Source organism: Gymnoscopelus braueri, assembly GCF_963280865.1.
Source record: "Gymnoscopelus braueri genome assembly, chromosome: 13".
NCBI lineage: Eukaryota > Metazoa > Chordata > Actinopteri > Myctophiformes > Myctophidae > Gymnoscopelus > Gymnoscopelus braueri.
The window spans coordinates 10,526,180-10,546,414 of NC_137615.1; the positions used below are offsets into that span (position 1 = coordinate 10,526,180).

Below are 20,235 nucleotides of genomic sequence, written 5' to 3' on the forward strand. Positions count from 1 at the left end.
GATGAAAGATTCTGCGTATAGCATTATATTGATCTGTTGCATGCACGCACTCGCTCACGCACGCACGGGCGCCTCTCAACACACACGCACAGCACACACACACACACACACACACACACACACACACACACACACAACACGCACGCACGCACGCACGCACGCACGCCACGCACGCACGCACGCACGCACGCACGCACACACACACACACACACACACACACACACACACACACACACACACACACACACACACACACACACACACACACACACACACACACACACACACACACACACACACACACACACCACACAAAACTGTTTTAAAGGGCATCGAATGGTGACAGTTCTGCTGGAGATCCAGGGACTTGGTGGTATGCTATGCACTACGGCAGTGATTACTTATTTATAAACAGCTTGTGTCTGTAGTCTGTAGTGACATTTTACAATTGCTTTGTAGGTACATATTTTTGACCACATCTCACCATTCTATTCTATTCTAGAGAATCGATTGTGCTGATAATGTCCACATCCATGCATGTGTTGTAATTATTTGAAAATACCTTTTGTTTTGTAAAAATGTGTCTTTTCTTACCTGTGCAGATGTCTGCTGCTAAAAAGGTACATTCAAAGCCACAACGTTTGACATCCAAACAGGGCAAATTAAAACACATTTACATAACACAATACAAAAACACAATAGTAGCAATAGTACAAGGAACACCAGATGGTGAGGACTGTATGAGGGTTAAATATAGTAGTAGTGGAAGTACTGCAGATCAATATAAAACGCTGTGTGATGAGGTAGCAGGCTGGCTTCCAACATCTGATTAACCCATTCAATCCGGGAAGGCAATCTCTGGTCATTTTAGATGTCTATGGCTATTCAAAAATAGCAGATATGCAAGCTAATAGTGCGCTTGTAGATCTATCGTAAAAATCGTCTAGATTTATCGTAAAAATGTGTGCAAATCTTTGAATATATATTTTTTTAAAGCGAAAAAGTGGTGATTTAAGGGATAGCTGCGATCATCTAAAATGTCACCACTTAAAGGGGTAGTTCCCCCAAATACAAATCTATCAATTACAAACCCCATGAAGCCTTGAATTCATGGAGATTTTCTTTGTTTTTGTTGCGTTCCTAAGCCAATTATTTAATGACCGGGTTATCAGTCAATAGGAGACTCAGGAGACCGGAGACTCGGCCGGTCATCAAATTATTGGCATCGTAACGTGCCAAAAAACTAAAGAATCTCCATGAATTCAAGGCTTCATGGGGTGTGTAATTGGGTGAACTACTCCTTTAAGCATGAATTGTTACCTTTAACCTTTAATACATTTTTGGTGATTTCATCACAGTGGAATGAACTAATAATAATAATAACAACAACTATAACTTACATTTATATAGCGCCTTTCAAGAAACCCAAGAACACTTTTCACAGAGACAGAGAAGAAAGTAGAAAGAAAGAAAGCTTCTAGAACTGCTATTTCTGATTCTTTTGAATTTGAGTCCTGAAAAGTCCACAGTTTTGGACATATGAGGTTTCCACCCGACCCAGAGAGACGAAGTCATGTGTTTCACACTGCCGTTGAGCAGCTGCGCTCGGTTTAAGCAGCTTACCCAATTAAGGAAGACATGCCAATAGCAGTGGTGGTAGAAGAGGTGTTCAAACCGGCAACCTTCAGGTTACACGCTACCCTTCGTAACCTTTAAGACAATTAGTGGCCCCAATTCTTTCACGTCTGTTTTGTCAAGATGGATGAACCAGGGAAAATCTACTGCACATCCGCCTTTATTTACAGCTGTATTGTTGGGAACTACAACAAAGAGGTGATTGGGTAATAAAAAACTACCCCACCCCCACATCTAACCTCGATTTGACCTCCGAAACCGAGGTTCGAGTCCAGGCCTTGAGCTATCGGCTACTATAAAACTAATAGGTCTTGGCTGGCTGGTACCATTAGTATGCTAATGAAGCTAGCCCCTTTCTCTATTATTATTTTCAAGTCAATTACAGCGCTATTATGCCTAGGAAACCTCAGCAGAATGGCAATTATGTCAGTTAGCATAGCCGTTTAGCTCCAAGATGCTATATTTGTATGCTGCACCAGTGGGTTATTATTAGACAGTCCTGTTAGCCTATAACTGAGTGCAATAGATTTTTCATAGCGCTATACAATACATTCGCTAAACATATCCCTCTGAATTTCTCCACGGGAGGTTGTTCTAATTTTTAAAACGATAATGATTAAAGAGATAGTTCACCCCAAAAAAAAAAGTCACCCCATGGAGACTTGAATTCATGGATTTTCATTAATTTTTTGTCGCATTCCTAAGCCAATAATTTGATGACCAGCGGACCAGTAGGCAGCGCTGCCGGTCATCAAATTATTGGCTTAGGAATGCGACAAAAACAAAAAAATATCCATGAATTCAAGTCTCCATGGGGTGAGAAAAAAAGTGTATTTTTTTGGGTGAACTATCCCTTTAACAGGGAATATAGAGGCCATAGGTGATAAAGGTATACATATGATATTTCACATGAGATATGACATATGACACGTATGATATATGTGAAGTCACAGGCCACTGACCAACCTCCTTACACACCTTTGAACCAGGGGTTTTCAATGCTTTTCAGGCCAAGGGCCACTTAGCTGAGAGAGAGAGAGAGAGAGAGAGAGAGAGAGAGAGAGAGAGAGAGAGAGAGAGAGAGAGAGAGAGAGAGAGAGAGAGTGAGTGAGAGATGAAGCAGGGACCCCCACTTCATACAGTATTGTATAGAATTGTGTTACAGATTAAACCTTTTCATAGATTTCATAGATGGCTTCATTGACTATCGTCAGTGTTGTGAAAATTCATGTTTTTTTTTGTTTATTTCAGACATTAACCACTTAAACCCTCAACACTCAGTCAACTTGACCGTTGGCTCTGTACTTGATCTGCTCTTTTTTCCCTCTACACCAAACCTCTTCGCCGATTTTTTTTTTGGGCTAAAGCTTTCAGAATAGGGATGTTAGGGATTAAATGGTTCATGTAAACATTAACACAAAATTATCACACAAATATTTGGCTGTAGTAACTCTGAGGACCCCCTATAGGGGTCACGGGCCCCCTTTTGAAGACAGACCCCTGCCCTATACAGTGGCGTAACGCAGAATCGCGGGGCCTCCCCGCGGGAGTTTCGCGTGAGGCCCACGTGCGCGCGCGTGCATGTGCTTGCACAACCCCGTGCGCGTGCGGGGTCTAATTTCGGGTCTAATTCGGTCTAATTCGGGTCTAATTCGGTTCTATTTGACCAATATAAATCAACTTTTTTCTTTTTTTTGCTGTAAAAATATTTGTATCAGCGCAGGCGGGGCCCCCCCTGCTGGTGGCCCCCCCGCACCGCATCACTTGCGACCCCTCCGTTACGCCAGTGGCCCTATACACACACACACACCTTTAAACGTACGTGTGTTCTAAATTTCAACGACGTGGAACGCTGACGACGACATAGCAGTGCTACTACTGTACTTATTGGGCTGCATGGCTGTAATAAACCCGATGACAGTGTGTTGGTGGTGACTCTGTGTGTCAGTGTGCAGCCTGAGGCTGTCCTTCAGCCAAGACAAGGACGACTGGCAGCCCGTTAGTGCCAGTGGGCTCCTGTTCTGTGTGCCCACGCACACACACAGTCACGCTCACACACACACACACACACACACACACACACACACACACACACACACACACACACACACACACACACACACACACACACACACACACACACACACACACACACACACACACACACACACACACACACACACACACAAAACTGTTTTAAAGGGCATCGAATGGTGACAGTTCTGCTGGAGATCCAGGGACTTGGTGGTATGCTATGCACTACGGCAGTGATTCTCAACCTTTTTTTTAATTCTTTTTTTCATTTCAAGGACCCCCAGTTTGATATGCATTAGGCCACGGACCCCCCATTTGATATGATTTTTTATTTGATGGATCTCTGGGACCCCAATCTACACTCAAAAGTCCTCAAAGTTAATTTAACTCTGAGGAGTGTATACAAATGGAACCAAATAGACTCTTATGGGTCCATTTGGTTCCATTTTGTACACTCTCTACACTCTCTAGTTACAGACCGCAATAAGGGTCCATTTGGACCCCTGGAGGTCCCCGGCAACCTCACGTTTGAATTGAAACCAATGGCTTCTTGGAAGGTTGAAAACAGAACAGCAGTACATACTGTATACAGACTTCTAGGCAGTGAGCTAAACATGCAACATTGTATGGTCATTTTTAGTGTACTAGTGGTTCTCAAAGTGTGGTCCATGGACCCTCTGGGTTCCTCGAGGGGGATCTAAATGGACCCTAACAGGTCTGTAACTATAGTATAATGTATAGTGGGTGATGTATGGGTGGGTGAGGGCCGATTTAAGCAGTCACACACTGGCCTGAGCCAAAAGCAATCCTTCTGAGGCCAATGTGATGATACACCTGCACTGAGCTAATCGATGCACACAGGATGAATTCCATCCACTCACTCTCAACAAAGAGAATCCTGTGTGCATCAATTATAGTTTGACTCTGAGGCCAGGTGTGACTGCTTAAATCAGCCATCACCCACCTTACAGTACTGTCCACATACTTTACCGTACATTTAACATTTTTTTTTGCTTCTGGGGGTTCCTGGAACAAAATATTTTCAGATGGGGGTCCGCGGCCAAATACTTTGGGGTCTTGAGAACCACTAATATAGGGCGCGTTCCGAAATAAGGCACTGAGGGCACTGGCCAATACAAACTAATACGTGAATACGTGAGGCCTTAATGGCTTAAGGGTGAAATGAACATTTTACTTGATTTATGGACCAACTATTACTATAAAAATAAAACTAGCATAGATGTCCATTTTGATGCCTTATTTAAGCAGAGCTTAAGTCCCTGATATTCCTAGTACAGTTTGGACCGACATTGAATAACAAACATCAGATCGTTACACCCCCCCTCCCCCTTTATAGTTAAGGGAGTTTATTGGCTCTTAGTCTACTCAATCCCATTGTCAGCGTCTATCTATTCATAATATAGACTACAGTGATGTTCTGGCTTGTTTAGGTCATTGACTATGAGAAACAGCATAGCTTACTTGACATTAATGCCTGCAATTTCAAAGCATAATCATAGTTTGCTTGCGAGGAAACCATGGTTTCTCATTCATTTCAGTAATCCAGGACACTAAATGTCATTGCCCAGTAATTTTTTGTCCAAGTAACATTATTACGTTTTAATCAATGTTAAAGTGTGGATTGACCTAAAAAGTCTAGCTGGAGAAAATATACTCTGGAGAAATAGGTAAAAAGTTAACAAGGTAAAAAAGGAGTCAAGAGACCATTTCCACAGCAGCCATTTTGACATGAAATAGTTGGGTAAACACAGGTGTTACCAATCCTACTAATGAAGGTTGCTTTCCATTCAGTTCAAACAGAGTCAATGTTCTGCTATTGTGCATAAGGCTGCCTGCCTCAATGGAAAGCTCCTCTGCCACTCTAAACGGAATGGAACCTTAATTAGTATCATTGTCAAATGGCTGCCATATTATTCAGGTAAGTTCTGTAACATTTTAATGACTTTGGAGAAAATGTAAACAGACATGAAATCTAAAAGCAAAGGCATTAGCATAAGCTGTGTTTGTATTATATTATGGGCCAGAGCTGTGAATAGACAATATGGCATGTATTGACACTGGTATTGTGTCGTTCGTGGCTTCCTGGGAGGTGCAGTTACAGACTCTAGCGTTCGAAGAATAGTTGTCTGGCTTAGGAGACTGAATAAAAGGTAACTATAATTTTTGAGTGCTGGTGATTGTTCTGTTTTGAATAAGCTCATCTGAGCCGTGCACCCGTGGTAAACACATTGCTTGTTGTGGAATCTTGAGTCGGGCTCGCATCCTCTTCAGTCATTTGTTCATCCGGTGTCCTGACAGGTGCATGTGAGGTCTTGTGAGTATACTCTCTCTCTCACATACACACACACAGGGGGGGGGAGGATGAAGTCTGATGAAGACGCGTGAAGCTGCTCATTCCGAGGGATGACTAAGCATATTACACCCAGCCGTAATGGTGACAGTCACGGCTTTTTTGGAAAGCAAGTCTCGCTTCTATTTTGGGAAGAGAGAGAAAAACACAGACTGCATCTGCAATTTGGGGATATTGGAACTGAGTGGAGTTGGAATGTCACATCGTTTGTTGTGCAAGTTCATGTTTCCTACTTCAGTCATGTAGGCAAATGTTGACGCAGCAGAATGCATACTGTGGAGATAGTATCGGTTGTTGCTTTTTTTTACCCCTTTTTCTCCCCAATTTAGTCATTATGACAATGACAATAAATTCTTCCCCACACACATTTCTGTGTGTTGTCACTGCTCTTGTATCCTCCTGGCTCACCCGCCAGTGAGGAGGACGTAGAGCCTTTGTCCTACTCCTCCCGCAAAACAAATATCGCCCTCCCCGCCGGGATTCCCAAATGGTGTTCGTACATGCTTATAGATGCATCGTGGTGGATTTGAACCCCCAGACTCCACAGTGGTGGGCTACTGGGCAGCTGCTTTACCAGCTGGGCCACCCAAGCGCATTGTTTCACCTTTGTGACGAACATCTGTAATCGGCCAATTGTGCAGCCGACGTGTCGGCTTATTTTTGACCACTTTCAATTGGCTGTCCCTATTTGGGGCATTTCGTTATAGGTGAAAATGTTCAAACGTTTTCAATAGTATTCCAAAGATTTTCAAAAATAGCAGAACTGCAAGCTCACAACTATTTTTTGAATTTTATATTTTTGAAGAAAAAAAAATCTAATCTGAATCTTAGAAACAAACAAAATAAATCGGTAAAAAATATTGGTATTCTGTGGTTTAGGACTCTCCACAATCTGGATCGGCGTCGGACCCAGTGAGATGGAGATAGATAGATAGATACATACCTTTATTGATCCAGGCGGCAGAGACAGCACAGCAGTGAAAGTTACAGACACAGGAAGAGTAATATCACAATCAATCTGGGAACCCATCTGCAAAAAAAAAAGAAAGCATTTTTTTTTTATCTGTCTGGAGAGATTACATCACAATAGGACACCCTCAAATATTAGTCCAAAGTCAGGTGTCTTGGACACAAGGACGCTCAAGGACACTTCAGCCGGATGCATGGGGTTTTGACAGGGCCAGAAGGGTTGACCTTTTGTTACTAGGCAACCTCTAGCCATTTCCCGCCACTGTTATTCCCACATTAAAAGCATTATTATTCATTTTCTTTTTGTCTCTTTCTTAGCGCTGCTTATAAATGCCCTTGAGCTGTGTTAAATGTTGTATTAAAGGTGATGCACTGATATTTCATTGTTCAATAGTTATAGTTAATAGTTAATAATAATAGTTCAGAGAATGCTGCATGCATGGGCATCAGAGAGAAGAACCTAATGGCCCTTCTCTCTCTTCCTAACAAGCTTACGTTCTGTGGGCTGATTTGTTTTGTCCAATGGCAGTGATGCACATCTGAGGAAATCCAATGCATAAAATATGAAACATTCCCCCTTATTCCAGTGTTGCCAGGTCTGCTTATTATAAGCGACTTTGGGCTTGTTTTTTTTATGTAAAGTCTGTTTTTTGGGCTTGTTTCTAAAGTGTAGCTGCTTATTTGCTTCCTAATAGTGTTTAAACCAATGGTTCTCAGACATTTTCATGTCAAGGACCCCCACATTAATATGTATGGCCGTGGACCAATATATGTTGTGCCAGGGACCCCCCCATCCAAGATTTGTGTTGTTAAAATATTTTAAAAAAACATTCAACATTTCATGTCAAGATTCTTGTTGAAAATTGCAGATCTACAAGCTCACAACACGTGACTTTTGTTGAAAATTGCCGATGTACAGTATATAGGTTCAAAGTGGTTCAACTGAGCTTGGTAGTCGCTTCTTTTGGACTTGTTTTCATAGACCTGGTTGCGTGTTTCTCTCACAAAACTTGGCAACGCTGCCTTATTCCTATTGTGTCTCTATAAATGGTGCGTGGGTGTGTCCCGTAGACCCGTGCGTACCAGTCGATATTGTGTGATTGCTTTGGCGCTGGTTGACGTTTTCCGAGCTGCCAGGCCTGTTTGTCGTCAGCACTGGGTGAGATACTGTACGGTTGATTTGGATTTGATTGAAGTCAGATTGAATGACCCCTTATCGTCCCATTAATACACACACACACACACACACACACACACACACACACACACACACACACACACACACACACACACACACACACACACACACACACACACACACACACACACACACACACTCTCATACATACAGAAACACACACTCCTGCACAGATTGGACATATTTGCTGACTGATGAGAATCCTCTAGCTCTCTCTCTGCTTGTTTGTGTGTATGTGCGTGCGTGCGTGCGCATGTGTACGTGCGTGCGTGCGTGTGTACGTGCAAATTGGTCAGTAGGAGGATGGTCATGTGATTGATGACGGTATCTCCATTTAATAGCCTTGAAACCATCCCCTGCCCTGTGTTGTGTGTGTGTGTGTGTGTGTGTGTGTGTGTGTGTCTGTCCTCATGTATTATAAATGTCCGCCTCCGTAGCTCTCAGTAGCCTGCGGTGTGGAAACAGCAACACCAGCCTTTCACTCTCTGGACCACTGAGCTGAGCCTCCAAGCCTTGTTTACTATCACCAGTACAGTATTCATATTATTATTATTATTATTATTAATAATAATAATATTAATTGTAATAATAATAAAACAAACTTAGTGAAAAGTAACAGTTTCCACTCGACAGAGACGACATTTGTTATATATTATATATTATATGTTATATATGATATGATATTATATCTATCTATCTATCTATCTATCTATCTATCTATCTATCTATCTATCTATCTATCTATCTATCTATCTATCTATCTATCTATCTATCTATCTATCTATCTATCGATACTAACCACTTTCAGTGGTGACATTTGATGGTGACAATTTGGAGCTTCTTTTGTGTGGAGGCGTTTCTCGGTGGTGGTCGGTGGTCAGTGTCCGGGAGAGGAGGAGGAGGAAGAGGAGGAGGAGGGAAAGTGATCAATAATTGATGCAACCTGGAGATCCCTCTCCCTGCCCCTCCCCTCACTGAAATCACATGCTCCCCTGTTGACCCCGGGGTCAAATCCCACAGGGGTCGTCTTCTCTCTTGGGTCTCTCTGCTCTTTGCAACCTCTCCACTGCCTCTGCGAAAAAAACTATGTGTGGACAGCTCTGTCTCATTAAATAAATACTCCCCATTGTAGTTGAGTTGAGTAGTTCAACTGCCATGTCTCCTTTACCTGCTGACGTGGTAAGATTGTAAGGGCTAATTGCTCAATTAGGATTCATCATGTTTTTGGCGTGTCACATTTCTGTCATGTCTTTTACATCATGTATTCATTTCGTTTTAGGATTGATTTATTTGGCAAATAGACAAATCGATTTTTTTGCAAATAAGTAGAGGACAGGTTTACTTTACCCTCTCTGTGCGTACACAGTAAAAAAGTTATTCAAATGTGTTTAAAGGTAGTAGCTCAGTTCATAATGTGCAGTAGGTCTATGTCTGAGGTCCACTCAATGTACACACACACACACACGCACACGCACACGCACACGCACACGCACACGCACACGCACACACACACACTCCTATAAATGACCACTGAGGATGTGACATGGAGCAGATTGACCTGACTATTGGACATGAACACAGAGGGAGCTATAGGCCTCTGTCCTTTGAGACAGAGCTGTATAAAAGCATAGTGGGCAGGCCGCCATTTTACAACAACAGCATGAGGCCTAATTCTCCAGCCCTTTCTCTGAAATAAGTCTCCTTCCCTTAAATGGAACCCGGGCTATACTAACAGTATGCCTGCACCGTGGGGTTGTCGTTCGTTTTAAACTCTGAAGACCCTATACTGGAGGTCCGGTTTCATTCCTTCAGAATATAAAAATACCCACACACCGTCTTCACTTGCTCAATAAAGAACACACTGAATAGGCAACGCTTCATTCAAGGACCTTCTTCTGACACATAATAATAGTGTCTTGCTCAGGTACACTTCGACACAGACCGGGGATGCGATGCGATGCAAGAGTGTGGTCTATAGCCAACACCAACTCTGGACTCCTGAATCGCTGCCCTCCGCAATCTCCTATGATCTAGCATCAGGGTCTTGAGCTTTACAATGTTGTTAGCGAAGCTGTCAGAGTTAAGTTAACGCTAATATGAACACACACACACACACACACACACACACACACACACACACACACACACACACACACACACACACACACACACACACACACACACACACACACACACACACACACACAAAGCTCTACTGTCCACCTCAGGGGAGAAAGATATTATCGAATTAGGGTGAGGGGACTATCTGACTTGATCCTGAAGGACATCGGGTCCCAGTCATCTATACCACTGCTTCCCAAACAGTGGGTCGGGACCCATGTCTGTGTCGCGGACCAATTTTTTACGGGTCGTGAGTAAATATCCCCTTTTTTTGTGTCCTATACATTAAAAGTGGAAAAGACCTCCAGAGCAGGTGCGTAAGCGACAAACGGTATAAGATCAAAAGGGAGAGACACTGCCACTTGCACGTTTCAAGAGAATATTTATTATGTAACGTTTCGGTCGGCACTGTAGACCTTCCTCGTTTCCTACATTACAACAAAACGAAAAAAGTCACAACTTTTCATCAATTAAAAACAATTCCAAAATGTTAAAAAAAAAACGAATAATTACCATAAATTTTGCACGGGCAAATGTCTAATTTCGCTTTTGGGTCTTGAGATAAAAAAGTATTTTACTCTCGGAGTTACAGACGCGAACTAACGCTTCACTGTAAGTGCTTTTAGTGTGTCCACCAACTTTGACTTCAGCGGTGAAGAATATTAATAAAGGAAAGACTTGTTCAGAAGAACAGAATTAGAACAAAGAGATTTGCAGTGGTGTGTTCTTGTGGTGTGGTGTGACTGTATGTACAATCCCCCCCAGGCGGAGTGTTGTCTTTCATGTTTTTTTTCCCCTTTTCTTTATCTTCTCTCTCTCCCTTTTCTCGGCAATAATGGTCCAAAATAAGTACATGTTTGGTTACATCACAGTTGCGTTTTCATTCATTAATTTGGTTCATTCAGTGCTTTGGCTGTTACTCCCGACCAATCATCGTAAACCATACAGCGCTATTAGAATTCTAATGGATGTCCGCACACGATCGAACATCCAGCTTTTTAAGGCCAAATAAAAAGTTCTCGACATGACATTTCCTTGTAAGACATTGCTAATGCTAACTAATTAGCTTGGTTAAAAGGCATCGATCCCATCCGGTTTGAAATGGGTAGTTATAGGTCTGCTGCGTCTACTTTAAGTGTAATTGATGTGTTTGTGTGGTGGATTTTGTGACCAGTGGAATGAGTTGTTCACGTAGCGTTTTGTGGAGTAACGTCAGCTCACCAGGCGGGGTGACATAAAAAAAGAAGAAGACATACACAGAGTTCTTATTGTGCAGTGTCCGTTGGGGGAGTGGCCGCTGCAAAAGCGGGCTGGTTCTGTTTAGGGTTGGGATCCGGAACCGGAGGAATCGGCAGGAACCGGATCCAACATTGAGGAACCGGACTCGGTTCCATCACATTTGGAACCGTTTCAGGAACCGTTTTTTATTAGCCTGGTTGAGTTGGACTGAAGCTCCACGCAGCTTCAGTCTGAGTCTGCTAGGTTTTTATCACACTGTCAGAGATGGTATGCGGACTTCACGTCTGCTATACAATTACAATACCGGTGGTTTTCAAACTTTTTAATTTGTACACTCTCAAGAGTTACAGACCTGTTAAGGTCCATTTGGAACCCATAGCAGTGGTTTTCAACCTTTTTCATGCCAAGGACCCCTAAATTGATATACATTTGGCCGTGGACCCCCATTTGAAAATGTTTTGTGCCAGGGACCCCCAGAAGAAAAGATATCAGTTAATTTTCCCTTTAAAAAAATATATATTCAAAGATATGCACACTATTTCAAGGTTTTTCAAAAATAGCAGATCTACAAGCTCATAGCGTGGCACTCGGTGCCGCGCTATGAGCTTGTAGATCTGCTATTTTTTAATAGCCAAAGCTAAGTGGTTAAAAATGATTGTGACGCTATGTTAACTAATCTCGAGGACCCTCAAGGACCACTGGTGGTCCCCGGACCACTGGTTGAAAACCACTGCCCTATAGGAATCGTTATAGGGAACCGTTAAGGAATCGGAACCGTTAAGATGGAATGGTTAAGGAACCGTTAAAGAAATCGTTAAAATCCTAAAGAATCCTAACCCTAGTTCCTTTAAAGGATGTTTGTTGTTTTCAAAACTTATATCAAGGTTATCGTCTCAGCATTCCAAGCAACCAACAGAGAGAGAGAGAGAGAGAGAGAGAGAGAGAGAGAGAGAGAGAGAGAGAGAGAGAGAGAGAGAGAGAGAGAATGGGAGACAGATGGAGTGATAGAGAGAGGAAAGAAGAGAGATAAAAGAGGAGACATGTTCTTCATCGGTCCTAGACAATGACATCAGTCCACCTCTTTTTCAATGTCAGCCATGTCAATGATGTCATACTGTCTATTCTATTCTATTCTATTCTATTCTATTCTATTGTGTCACATGGTCTTGCATGTGTTTGTTTTAAAGCAGTGGTTTTCAACCTTTTCTGGTCTAGGGCACACTTGAAAATCTTTAAAGTGTTTACGGCCCACCCATCTGGTGAGCCAGATGGGTGGGCTATTTATTGGTCTAATAATTCATTCTCATTTTTGAAGGTTTAAAAAAACAAATACCATGACCTTTTTTTCTCACATTTTTTTCAATATTAACGTTTTATTGTCCTTAAAATCTTAACGTTTTGCCAATTATTTGAGGGCCCACTTGTAGTATCCTCACGGCCCACCAGTGGGCTCCGGCCCGCAGGTTAAGAACCACTGTTTGAAAGGTTTGACGTGTTTGTTGTCACATACAGTATATAGTACATACATACACAATACAGCCGGTAGTAACATTGCAGGCAGTGAATTTCCTGCACTCCAAGCGTTTCCTCTACAATGTAAACAAGACGGGTGTCTGATAACGCCAGGGCTTCCCTGTGCAGTCTGTGTGACTGTATGGATAGCAGGTTACTATACAGTACAGGTGTGCAGCTCTGTAGGTGTGGACTCCAGACTTGGACTTGAGACTCGACTTGGTCTTGAGTCACAAGTTTGATGACTTTAGACTAAATCCGCCATCTTTGAACTTCCGGTCCCGAAAATAAACCAGAAACGACTATGCTATTGGCTGAAACCTTAGGGCGGGTCTAGGTAGAACCAGTAGACCTACTTTATCATTAATTAAAAAAATATAATGGGACCATAATTTACTAAACTCATATCATGGTAACTTTAAACTAGCGACTGAAAGCATAAAGTATTTATAACAATGTTTATTAAGGTAATAAAGTCCGGCCAAAAACCCAATGAACAGAGAGTTATTGCATCTGCAGTCAGCAGCTAGGGGGAAATCATCAGCTAAACTAGCGGCCATTCATATGAACTGTCACTTCCTATATGGCTTAAATTTAAAAACTGGATGCTTGTCGCCGGCTTGGGACTTGTCAGTCTTGACTTGGGACTCACTTACTTGCATTTGCAAAACAGTGACTTTGTCCCACCTCTGTGAACGATGCATAGCCTATCTGTTTGTCTAGGGTTATGGAGCCCCCATATGTTCCATCAGATTACTATGAGGTCAATCTATAGCTTTTTTTCTCCAGGCTTTTCTCCTCGTGAGATGAGGAAAAAGCCTGGGAATGAGGTTACATAATCCATATTTTATACTATCTCTGTATACAGATATAGATCAAGTGGCTGCATTAATGTGTATACTGTAAGAATATGCAGTAGTATGTTGAATTACTCAAGGTCAGGTCTGGACACAGCTGTTCGCCAGCTGCTTAAGATGAAAATGAATTAAAAAAATAAAACTAGAATAGCATCAGTCTAGATGCCACGAGGATGATGTAATAATTGAATCAGAGAGCAAGGAGGCATGAATGTGGATTTCACATCGTTGTTGTCGGGCGGAAAACCTCCTACTGTATGTCTAAAACTGTTACTTTTCAGGATTCAAATGTGCAAAAAAAACGCAAATCTACGAGCTAAAATCTAAAACGCGTCGCATCACAATGCGTTATGTATGACACTGCATTAATTGATGAAAAAACATTAAAAAAGTTGAAATATGGGAATAACATAGAGGTTTCTGGTTGACGGCAACAATATGTTTTAATTCAAAGTGTGGTCTTGGGGGGGGGGGGGGGGGGGGGGGTGGGGGTTCAAGGGGGTTCCCAGCTAAAGTAGTTATTATAGCATCACATTCATTTTAGTAGTTTTTAACACAAATCTTCTCTCTTGGGGGGTCCCTGGTGCAAAACACTTTCAGATGGGGGGGGGGGGGTCCGTGGCCAAATACATATCAATTTGCGGGTCTTTGACATCAAAAAGGTTTAAGAACCACCGCAGCGTACTGTAGTTCCTGGTGTCAGAGGAACTTACTGGATGGTGATGACTCAGCGTTTCAGCCCCTGACCACGCCCCCTCAGTCAACAAACACACCGGGACAGACAGCATCTGTGAAAACACCTGCTCTGTAGGGCTGGGCTTTGTCCTTAGCCTCATAGCACAGTGGTTTTCAACCCCTTTTCATATCAAGGTCCATTATGTATTCGGCATTTGAGCCACAGAACCACCGTTTGATGACATTTAGACTCTCAGACCCGAAACGTAGAATATTTTGTTATCGTTGGATAGGATTTTGTCCACAATTCCATGCCGTATTGATGTTGGTACCACAGGAGAGATAACAGGCAAACGTTGATCAAAATAACAATTCTTTAATTAAGTAATGCAGATGTTTAACGATAATTGAACTCCTGAGAGCGTAAAATGAAACCAAATGGACCCGTAAGGGTCCATATGGTTTCATTTTACGCTCTCAGGAGTTAAAGATCTATAAGAGTCCATTTGGCTACCAACTCTCCATCATTTAGTTGAGGACCACCTGGAACCCCCTCAAGGACCACTGGTGGTCCCCGAGACCACTGGTTGAGAACCACTGTCATCATAGCATAATTGCCAAAGTCATAGTTTGGCCAAAATTGTGATATCTGCCTAACTCTACTTTCACTGCTGATTCACCCTGCATTATTGCCTGTAGTACGTATGTCCTCAGCCTATCAGAAAGCTTATTACATTCCAAAATCACATACTGTATCTGCCTTTGAGTCAAAGATGACTGCCGTGTTAAGTGGTCAGATGGGTGGACCGCGCAAACGCTTTCGAGATTCTCAAGTGTGGGCCCCTGATCCAGAACAAGGTTTGAGAAAACCCCTGCTATAAAAACCAAACCTGTGATGTTTGTGGACAACAAGACTCGTCGAGTCGTGTTTGTGAGTTATTTCTAAAAGCCCGAGTTATTCTTAACCTGCCAGCGTGCGGCTGTCTGTCTGTCTGTCTCGCCAACCCAAAATAGCATATTCTACAAGCTCACCACGAGTCACGAGCGTGTAAAATACATCACGATGATACCAAGAGGTGTGCGTGTGTGTGTGTGTGTGTGTGTGTGTGTGTGTGTGTGTGTGTGTACGTGTTTTATTGGAGATAAAAAAAAATCTGTGATGAGGTTTCCATGGCGACTGCATCATGGCCTCTTAGAAAGATACGGAGAGACTAGAGAGGATGAAAACATGATGTCTGCTATGGAGATCAGGTGACCCACTTACTGGAGTGAGGAGGAGGACATGATTTATTTATTCATTTTTATTTTAGAAATGTTTTACTCAGGTCATTACACTGACAACAACCAATAACTCTCCAACTCTCCTACTCTCTCTCTCTCTCTCTCTCTCTCTCTCTCTCTCTTTTTCGCTTTCTATTGTTTCATATCGTCGCTTTTAGCTGGAAACCTCATATGTCCAAAACTGCTACTTTTCAGGATTCAAACTTAAAAAGCATCAAAAGTAGCAGATCTACAAGCTCGAAACGCGACGCGAAGCGGCGCGTTTAGTACACCATACACTGTAGCCTAGACTACAATTTGTAAAAGTTATAGATATTGTGGTGTACATCAGTAACAGTTATATGGTTGAGGATCTTGGCGTCTTCTTGGACTGCAGTGTTTTGAAAGGCCGTAGCCAAATTAGACCCATTAACCCATCTTAATGGGTTAAACCCATTAAGACCTGAGGCAATTCTTTAAAATGTTTTCTAAATCCTAACAGTTTTTTGAAAAAAAATCTAAAAAATATATTTTCAAGATTTTTCAAAAATAGCAGATCTACAGTACAGTGCCGCACTATGAGCTTGTATATTTTTTAATAGCCAAAGAGATCTAAAGTGACACAGATGCGTTCCAGGTCTTAATGGGTTAATGTGTTAAAGCCATATAGACATGGTGATCCATGCTTTTATCACCTCTCGTCTGGACCGCCGTAATTCCCTGCGTCTGGGATCGACTCAGTCCCGCCCCCTTTTCTCAATGGCAGATGGTTAAAAAAATGCTAGATCGTTAACGAAGAAAAGACAAGCACTTCACTCACTCGTTTTTTGTTGTTGTTTGTTTTCATAAAGCCCCACATTGATTTGCTACATCAGTGAGCTGCTAACTCCAACCCTCCAGCTCCTTATAGGTCACTTAGGTCATTGGTTCTCAAAGTGAGGTCCGGAGACCCCCCAGGGGTCCTTGGGGGGGTACAAGGGGGTCCCCAGCAAAAGTAGTTAATATAGCGTCACAATCATTTTAACCACTATTATTTTATACTTTAGCTATTAAAAAATAGCAGATGTACAAGCTCGGCTATTTTAGAAAAATCTTGAAAATGTGTGCAAATCTTTGAATATATATATATATTTTTTTTAAGCGAATATTTGTAACTCAAATCTTTTTGAGATGGGGTCCACGGACAAATTCATATAATTTTGGGGGTCCTTGACATGAAAACGTTTGAGAACCACTGACTTAATAGGTCATGCATCCCATCCTCTCTCAACAACTCCTCTCAGGTCCCCAAACGCGGGCGTGAAGCCAAAAAATGTGTTGCCGGGCGGAGTATAACGAGCGACCATTCTGCACCCATCAGCCAATAACTAAAATCAATATCACAATACTGCTGTGTTGTTGGGATGGCAGATGCTGACCCTCCACTCCTCCCTCCCTCTCCCTCCCTTTCCTCTTATTTTCTCCTCCCTCCCTTCTCCATCCCTGCCCCCTTCGTTCCTCTCTTCCATTCTCCTTTATCACTCTACCCCCTCCCTCTCTCTCTCTCTCTCTCTCTCTCTCTCTCTCTCTCTCTCTCTCTCTCTCTCTCTCTCTCTCTCTCTCTCTCTCTCTCTCTCAGTCATATCCAGTGAATTTATCGTTGTTGTCGGGTGGAAACCTCGTATGATCGTAATCTACGAGATCTACAGCGCCTCACAACGCGAGGCGTTGTGAGCTTATAGATCTGCTATTTTCCCTACTTTTGTGCAACACTCTATAATGGGCTTTAATTTCCGAAAAGAAAACCATAAAAATGTGAAACTTGGGGATACAAGGTTTCTGCCCTACAGCAGCAATATAATCTATCACTCACTCTGTCTCAGTGGGAGAGGAGAGAGAGCTTACATGTGCGTGTGTGTGTGTGTGTGTGTGTGTGTGTGTGTGTGTGTGTGTGTGTGTGTGTGTGTGTGTGTGTGTGTGTGTGTGTGTGTGTGTGTGTGTGTGTGTGTGTGTGTGTGTGTGTGCGTGTGAGCTGATTTATACATGTATCTACATATAAATGAGTGTATTACTCTACAGTTGAGGGCCAGGCTGAACCAGTGCTGACTTGGGGATTCAGGGTAAAGGATTCGGGCGAGGTCGTTGTACTATTATGTACTTTTATTACATTTTGAGTGCATTCTAAAATCAGTAATTCTACTTCCACCCACAGTTAGTCGAGTTAGCTGTCAAGAGTTTAACCCATTAATACCTGGGACGCATCTGTGTCACTTTTAGATTTCTTTAGGCTATTCAAAAATAGCAGATATACAAGCTCATAGCGCGGCACCGAGTGCCGCGCTATGAACTTGTAGATCTGCTATTTTTGAAAAATCGTGAACATTTTTTTTTTAGATTTTTTTTCCAAAAACTGTTAGGATTTAGATATTTTTTAAAGAATCGCCTCAGGTCTTAAAGGGTTAATCCGTTCAAATTATCGTTGAAGTGCTTTTTCCCCTCATAAGTCCATCTTTGAGTGCCTCTGGGGCCTTCAGGGCGGCTGTAGTTCACGTGCGTAGAGAGGAGAGGCCGCCTGGTAATCAGAAGGTCGCCGGTTTGCATCCCCGCCCGCCCGCCTATGTTGAAGTGTCCCTGAGCACGACACTTAACCCCTAAGGGGCCGTGTCCACGGAGAGCGTCTCTTTGAGTTGGCAGCGCCAGTCTGCCGTGCATTTCTATCGTTTCTAAATGATTTTCTGTGTCGTTTCGTTAATAATAAAATAAAAAAAACGTGCTTCTCTATTCTTCGATTAATCTTCAAAGTTATCGATAGAATAATTGCTAAGGAAATAATTGATAGTTGCAGCCCTGGTGTGAGTTCCACAGAGAAGCCAGGTCTTGTTTCCATTATGGAGGCTGACCTTCACAGTGAACGAGTTTCAAAAATTGCAGAAGTACAAGCTGCACGAAGTGACACGCTGTGAGCTTGTAGATCCGCTATTTTTGAATAGCCAACATGAAAATGAATAAAGTGGCTAAAATGCTTGTAATGCTATATTCAACCATGGACTGGACCAAATATGGACTAAAGGGGACGTGACGGTTTCCACAGAACCGTTTTGAAGAGTGGAAGGGGAGCGAGGCCGGGTCTTCACTCAGTAGAACCAGTGAGGATAGACAGACAGATACAGAGATCTCCATACAGTATATGGGCACAAAAGGGACATACTGTAGACAGTTAGTTGTGTAGTTTTCGTTTCGTACCAAAAAATTCTGATGATGATGAACAACACCGATTTGTCCCCGGGGTGCTGCTGATACGGCCATATATGGGCACATCGGTCGGATCGGCGGTGCAACGCAGGTGTGAGGGCCACATAGCGGCCACAGAGCGGTAAGAATCTCTAGTATTTGAAATAGGGCTAAGGTGGGTAGTTCATAATGTACTTTTTCCCTCCTTCAAACATAGTGGAGTGAAAAGTACAATGTTTGTCTTTGAAATGTCAGCGGAGAGAAAGTCACAAGAATCCCCAAAATACAAATACTCAATACAGATACTCAAAAAAGGTGCTTTAAGTACTAGTAACCAAGTAAATGTAGTTACCGTCCATCACTGTATTTTTTATAATGGAGGTGGACCTTCATGGTGACTAGGCAGGTTGTCTGGGGGTTCAACGCCGTGTTGCTGAAGGACACGAGGGCAGGGCTACTGGGACGCCTTCCGTCACAGAGCGATGCGCTGTAGAGGTTTCAGTGCCATGCTCAAGGACAGGAGGGCGAGGGATTACAACCTGCTCATGACGAGACGCCGCTCGGCTGATAACAGATGTGTGGGCGTGATAGCCCCCCATCCTCCCCCCTCCCCTCCCCCCGTCCTCCGGCAAGAAGAAGAGGAAGATTATCTATTGATTATATGACTCATTGCATTCTGGGAAACGCAGTTACATTACGTAGCTGGGGTGCCACTGCATGACTCTCTCCCTCTCTCTCTCTCTCTCTCTCTCTCTCTTTCTCTCTCTCTCTCTCCCCCCCCCCACTTTCTTTCTCTTTCTCTCCCACCACTCTTTTTCTCTTTCCCTCTCCCCTTTCAGTCTTACATATTTCTCTCTCTCTCTCTCTCTCTCTCTCTCGATGACCTGTCACTCCTTCTGTTTCTCCTCTATCCATCTCGATCTCCCTCCCTCCCCCTCCCTCCCTCCCTCTCTCTCTCTCTCTCTCTCTGTCTGTCTCTCTCTCTCTCTCTCTCTCTCTCTCTCTCACTCTCTCTTTTCAGACATCCATCAGTGCTCCTTCCCTGAGGGCAGCCATAGTGGGGGGGAGGGGCAGGTTGAGAGAGAGAGAGAGAGAGAGAGAGATGAGGTGGAGAGATGGAGGGGTGGTGTGCTGAGTTGGGTCTCAGATTGCG

General features: G+C 42.9%; 1 protein-coding gene across 1 annotated transcript in view; it reads left to right on the plus strand.

Annotated features, from left to right (window-relative positions):
- The window catches only part of stx1b (syntaxin 1B), a gene marked incomplete at its 3' end in the record, with an annotated part of 82,542 nt that overhangs the window by 744 nt on the left and 61,563 nt on the right, over positions 1–20,235 (plus strand). The gene's annotated exons all lie outside the window — the stretch shown is intronic.